Source organism: Microcaecilia unicolor, chromosome 2, assembly GCF_901765095.1.
Source record: "Microcaecilia unicolor chromosome 2, aMicUni1.1, whole genome shotgun sequence".
NCBI lineage: Eukaryota > Metazoa > Chordata > Amphibia > Gymnophiona > Siphonopidae > Microcaecilia > Microcaecilia unicolor.
Window position 1 is genome coordinate 18,467,560 of NC_044032.1, and position 7,078 is coordinate 18,474,637.

Consider the following 7,078-nt stretch of genomic DNA (forward strand, 5'->3'; position numbering starts at 1 on the left):
TTGTACCTGAGGCAATGGAGGGTTAAGTGACTTGCCGAAGATCACAAGGAGCAGCAGTGGGATTTGAACTGGCCACCTCTGGATTGCAAGACAGGTGCTCTAACCACTAGGCCACTTCTCCACTCCCTCCATCTTAATCTGTGATTGGCCTGGATCTAATTTCTAGAGATATGATGACCACAGGAATATATTTGACTTCACTTAAGACATTCCTTTGAAATTCCTGCATAGCTCACTGGGATGTTTTCATGAGGTCACTGCCAGAGGTTATTTTGAGATGCCAGAATAAAAGCTTCCAGGCATGTACTGTTCATGTAAAGCAGAGTTGAACTGCAGTATTCCAGGACAAAAGCCATTGCAGGCTGCTTTTATTGTCAAGCCAGCGTGTTGATAATTTTATGCCAAGACTTTGAAGCACCTAATTGAAGTGGTCAAACTTAAAGATTACACCTTTTCACACAAAGCGGGGGCAGATTAGACAAACAACAACTCCAAATATTTTTAGTGAAACAATTTTCTGTAGCCTGTACAGTGGACCTCAGCAGCGATAAGAAAATTTCTGGCTCTTAACAGATGAATCGCTGCTGAGGTCCACTGTATAGGCTACAGAAAATTATTTCATTAAAAATATTTGGAGTTGTTGTTTGTCTAATCTGCCCCCGCCTTGTGTGAAAAGGTGTAATCTTTAAGTTTGACCACTTCAATTAGGTGCTTCAAAGTCTTGGCATAAAATTATCAGTATATATAAAAACTTTAAACAAAAAAAAAACTTAGCTTTAAATGTAGAATGTAGTTGTAAACACAGCAGGTCCACTTTGAAGCACTACACACATTATGACAGGGGGGAGGGGAGTCTACCCCCACAGCTGTCAATGGTAAGAAGATCCCTTCCAAAGCTGATGATGAGATATGTAAGTTATTCTTACCTTGCTGTCTGGGACACTGAGGATGACCTTAGGAGTATTCTATAACTTTAGACCCTGAGGTTTAGGCCTTCTTTGCTCTCCATGTTTTTTCCTTAATCCTTGTTCTCTTCACCTTCTCAACTTGTGAGTTTTACAGTCTGTTCTGAGAGTCTAAGCTTTCAAATGCTGAGGATTTATTTTATATGGAGATTGGTCAGTAAGAGGCATGAGTCTTCTCTAGAAATAACTGATATAATATAATTCATATAATATACTCAACAACTGTTACAATTGTATTCATCTTTATTACATCAATTAATCTCATAAACCTAACAATTATTGTCTAAAATCCCCATATACCTATCATTCATTCATCCACTCACACAAATTTAAATCTCTAAAACTAATATCAAAAATTTATTATCAAACACTATAACATTACAATACCCGGAATGATTGTGTCACTTATAATCTCATAACAAAATATACTATTTTCAATAGCAACGTTGGTGTAAAACTTGTTAATTACACTGTCAATCAAAGCACCTTTTCTTCATTACGATCTTCACTTGATCCATTCGTAACCAGATTGTAAACTCTCTGTAGCCGTGTGAAGGTCAATCCATTATTCATGTCAATTACCCACCACAGCAGGCTTAGATCAAGATTTTATATTTCAACGTAAACCACAACTGATTTACTGTTTGCTGTTATGACAGTCTAATACATAAAATTTCGTTCAACGTGACTCCAATCTTCACGGAACTAATGTTGAATCTTTTCCTTCAATTTCAAACTGCTTCTCTGAAGCTGTCCTCTCATTTGTTTACTGAGATAGTTTTGCACAGACCCTACACGATCGTGTTTCGCAAAATTTGCGTCTTCAGGGGTCAGTAATCTGAGTAAACAACAATAATAACATACATTTATATTTCACAAACATTATTTCAACCCTTTTGAAAACCAATATTGTAAACTCTTACCGGCTCTACAGGTGGCCAAACATTCAGCAATCCTGGATGTGCCGGTGGCTACGTCTCAAAAGACGCCCACACATGCGCATACCAAGGCTTCAAAGAGACTGAGTTTAAATACCCTCTCACAAGTTTAACCACTCTACTTCCTTGTTTAACCCATTAGGGCTTACAGTGTTCCAAAGGTAAATTAGCCTTTGTTCTTTTCTCAATAACATACGAGGCACATTTCCTCCCCTTTCAAGACTAATTTGACTCAAAACTACAAAACGAAGATCCTGAACTTCATGTTTAACATCTACCCAATGTGAAACAAGTGGGGCTTCCATTCGTTTTGTATGAAGATTACTGAGGTGCTGTGCTATCCTAACCTTAATCTTTTTAGTAGTTAATCCAATGTACCATAATTCGCAGGGACATTTTATACCATACACACAATTTGCAGTGTTACAATCAGTATGAGCCTGCAGACGATATATTTTCCCTGAATGAGGAACACTCACTTCATTAACTTGCATAGCATAACTGCAATATACACACCGATTACAACTCACATGGCCAAAATCTTCATGTCTTACATTACATGCGGTGTTATGCCTGGCCAGTTGTTCGCCTAAATTCCTACCTCGAGAAAAAGCAAAACGAGGGAATTGCTGGAAAACCTTATGCATGCCCAATATGGGCCAGTGACGTTTCATAATTTGTATGATTTGACTAGATGACTTAGTGTAAGGTAACACACAAGTCAACGGATCACTTTTTACAGATTTATATTTCCGTTTGTCACATAGTGGTTGCCATTCATTATGATTGTTAAACGCTCTCTTAGCCGCTTTTTTTAAAATTTTATCAGGATATCCTCTACATTGAAAGCGTGAAATCATCTGAAAAGCTTGATGAGTATATTCTTTACGAGAACTACACAACCTACGGACTCGAAGTAGTTGACTCGATGGTATACTGTTTTTTAAAGCAGAAGGGTGGTGGCTGCGGTAATGCAGTATTGCGTTGCGATCAGTTTCCTTACGGTGAATCTTGGTAATGAATTTACCATCATCCCATTGGATATTTACGTCTAAAAAATTCACCTCTCGACGACCAATACAATGCACAAATTTAATATGGGGGCTAACTGTGTTCAAAATTTCCAACAATTTCGATAAAGTTTCTTCTGTCCCTTGCCATATTACCAAAATATCATCTATATATCGCAGCCATTTGACTACACCCTCAAAATATTTATTTGTATATATATACTGCTTCTCCAACTGGTCCATATACAAACATGCAATAGTGGGGGCTACTGTAGCCCCCATCGCAACCCCTTTTATTTGATGGAAAAATTTCTCCTTAAACTTGAGATGAGGGAACCCAAGGAAGAGGTGTAGATTGAGAAGAGAAGGGGTCCAAGGACAGATCCCTGGGGAACGCCAACAGATAGCGGGATGGGGGTGGAGGAGGATCCATGGGAGTGAACTCTGAAGGTGCGGTGGGAGAGATAGGAGGAGAACCAGGAGAGGACAGAGCCCTGGAACCCGAATGAGGACAGTGTGGCAAGGAGTAGATCATGATTGACAGTGTCAAAAGCGGCGGATAGATCGAGGAGGATGAGGATGGAGTAGTGGCCTCTGGATTTGGCAAGGAACAGGTCATTACAGACTTTAGAGAGTGCTGTTTCTGTCGAGTGTAGAGGGCGAAAACCGGATTGAAGTGGATCAAGGATGGCATGCGAGGAGAGAAAATCAAGGCAGCGGCTGTGAACGGCACGGTCAAGTATTTTGGAGAGGAAGGGTAGGAGGGAAATGGGGCAGTAGTTGGAGGGACAGGTAGGGTCAAGTGATGGTTTTTTGAGGAGAGGTGTGACTACGGCGTGCTTGAAGGTGTCAGGGACAGTTGCAGTGGAGAGAGAGAGATTGAGGATATGACAGATGGACGGGGTGACAGTATGAGAGATGGTGTTAAGTAAGTTGGTGGGGATGGGATCAGAGGAACAGGTGGTACTTTTCGAGCAGGAAAGAAGGCGAGCGGTTTCCTCCTCGGTGATGTCTGGAAAGGAGGAGAAAGAGGCCTGGCTTGGTTGGTCGAGGGTTAAAGGGTGAAAAGGAGGAGATGGTTTGGTAGTGAACTCAAGGTTGATCTTTTGCACCTTGTCGCGGAAGTAATCGGCCAGTGATTGAGGGGAGAGTGAGGGGGGGTAGGAGCGGAGGGCACTTTGAGGAGGGAGTTTAGGGTGGCGAAGAGACGACGGGGGTTGGAGCTGAGAGAATTGGTCAGTTTGGTGTAATAGACCTGTTTGGCAAGGAATAGGGAAGAGTGGAGGGAGGATAGCATGAATTTGAAGTGAAGGAAATCTGAATGGGTGTGAGATTTCCTCCAGAGGCGTTCGGCAGATCGGGTGCAGGAACGAAGGTAGCGGATGCAAGGGGTCAGCCAAGGCTGGGGATTAGTACGCTTTGTGGGACGGGAGGTGGATGGAGCGAGGGTGTCCAGAGCAGAGGAGAGAGTGGTATTGTATGCGGAGACAGCCTTGTCGACAGACTCGGAGGACAAGATGGAGGGGAGGAGATTGGAGATACAAGAGGATAAGGTGGGAGGGTCAATAGCCTGGAGATTCCTGGAGGTAGTGGTTAGAGTTGGACGGGGCTGAGGTGGGGTGTGAAGAAGTGTGAAGGTGATCAGGTGATGATCCGAGATAGGAAAAGCTGAAGTGTGGAAATTGGAGGGGGAGCCGGAGGAGGAGAGGACGAGGTCAAGACAGTGGCCGTCTCGGTGAGTCGAGGCGGTGGAGCATAGCTGGAGGTTGAAGGAGTATGTTAGAGTGAGGAATTGAGACGCGTGAGGGTCGGATTTGTCATCAACGTGTATGTTAAAGTCTCCGAGAATGAGTGACGGAGATGAGGGTTCAAGAAACACGGAAAGCCAGGCATCGAAATCGGTGAGGAAGGAAGAGAGGGATTTATTAGGGGGGCGGTAAATGACTGCCACTCTGAGTGGCAATGGGTAGAATAGCCGGATGGAGTGTGCTTCAAAGGATGAGAAGCAGTGAGACTGCGGTAGGAGGAGGGGTTGGAAACTACAGGAGGGTGAAAGTAGTAGCCCGACGCCTCCACCGCAGCCAACTGGGCGGGGAGTGTGGGAGAAGAGATAGCCTCCATGGCAAAGGGCCGCGACTGAGGCCGAGTCGTCCGGGAAGAGAGCCAGGTTTCAGTTAGAGCGAGCAGTTGAAGGGAACGAGAGATGAAGAGATCGTGGATGAAGGGCACTTTTGTCTATTAAAAGTCTTTGCAGCAGCTCATAGGTAGGGTTACCATACGTCCGGATTTCCCCGGACATGTCCTCTTTTTGAGGGCATGTCCGGGGCGTCCGGCGGATTTTGCCCGCGCCCACGTTTGTCCGGATTTCTGGACAAACGTGGGCGCGGGTGCGGGCAGGCGCGTGCGTGCGGTGGGCGCGCGATCGGCGCCGTGGGTCGTGACCTGGTCTCCCATCCCCTCCCCTTCCTTACCATGTTCCCTGGTGGTCTAGTGACGTCTTCGGGGCAGGAAAGAGCCCCCTCTTTCCTGCCCGGAGCGCTGCCTCCCCTGTCTATCATCCTTCTCGGTCTGGCTGGGGATTCAAAATGGCCGCCGAGATTTGAACTCTCGCGAGGCCGCTTCAACTCTCGGTGGCCATTTTGAATCCCCAGCCATACCGAGGAGGATGCAGCAGGCAAGGGCAGGCAGCGCTCCGGGCAGGAAAGAGGGGGCTCTTTCCTGCCCCGAAGAGAAGACGCTACTAGACCACCAGGGCTAGATAGTAAGTGAGGGGGGGAGGGGACTATGTGACGGGGGGGGGGCGTGGCGGAACCCGACCTGAAGGGGGCGTGGCATGAGGCGTGGCGGGGGCGGGGTAGGGGGCGTGACATGTGTCCTCTTTTTCAGAGGACACAAAATGGTAACCCTACTCATAGGTTTGCTTGCTTTGGTTTGAGTGTACTGGATGACGGCTGCGCTGGGAAGGGGAAACTTAGATTGTCCTAATTGGCTTCCGTGCTTACAGTGGACTAGATAGGCTCACTGCTACCCCTGTCTATTAAACCTCCATGCAACAACTCGTAGGTTTGCTTACTTTGTTTTGAGTGTACTGGATGATGGCTGTGCTGGGAAGGGGAAACTTAAATTGTCCTAATTGGCTTCCTTGCTTACAGTGGACTAGATAGGTGCACTTCCACTTCTGTCTATTAAATCTCCTTGCAGCAGCTCATAGGTTTCCTTACTTTGTTTTGAGTGAACGGGGATGACGGCTGCGCTGGGAAGGGGAAACTTAGATTGTCCCAATTGGCTTCCTTGCTTAAAGTGGACTAGATAGGTGCACTTCCACTTTTGTCTATTAAACCTCCTTGTAGCAGCTCATAGGTTTCCTTGTTTTGTTTTGAGTGAACGGGGATGACGGCTGCGCTGGGAAGGGGAAACTTAGATTGTCCCAATTGGCTTCCTTGCTTAAAGTGGACTAGATAGGTGCACTTCCACTTTTGTCTATTAAACCTCCTTGTAGCAGCTCATAGGTTTCCTTGTTTTGTTTTGAGTGAACGGGGATGACGGCTGAGCAGGGAAGGGGAAACTTAGATTGTCCCAATTGGCTTCCTTGCTTACAGTGGACTAGATAGGTGCACTTCCACTTTTGTCTATTAAACCTCCTTGTAGCAGCTCATAGGTTTCCTTACTTTGTTTTGAGTGTACTGGATGACGGCTGCGCTGGGAAGGGGAAACTTAGATTGTCCCAATTGGCTTCCTTGCTTAAAGTGGACTAGATAGGTGCACTTCCACTTTTGTCTATTAAACCTCCTTGTAGCAGCTCATAGGTTTCCTTGTTTTGTTTTGAGTGAATGGGGATGACGGCTGCGTTGGGAAGGGGAAACTTAGATTGTCCCAATTGGCTTCCTTGCTTAAAGTGGACTAGATAGGTGCACTTCCACTTTTGTCTATTAAACCTCCTTGTAGCAGCTCATAGGTTTCCTTGTTTTGTTTTGAGTGAACGGGGATGACGGCTGCGCTGGGAAGGGGAAACTTAGATTGTCCCAATTGGCTTCCTTGCTTACAGTGGACTAGATAGGTGCACTTCCACTTTTGTCTATTAAACCTCCTTGTAGCAGCTCATAGGTTTCCTTACTTTGTTTTGAGTGTACTGGATGACGGCTGCGCTGGGAAGGGGAAACTTAGA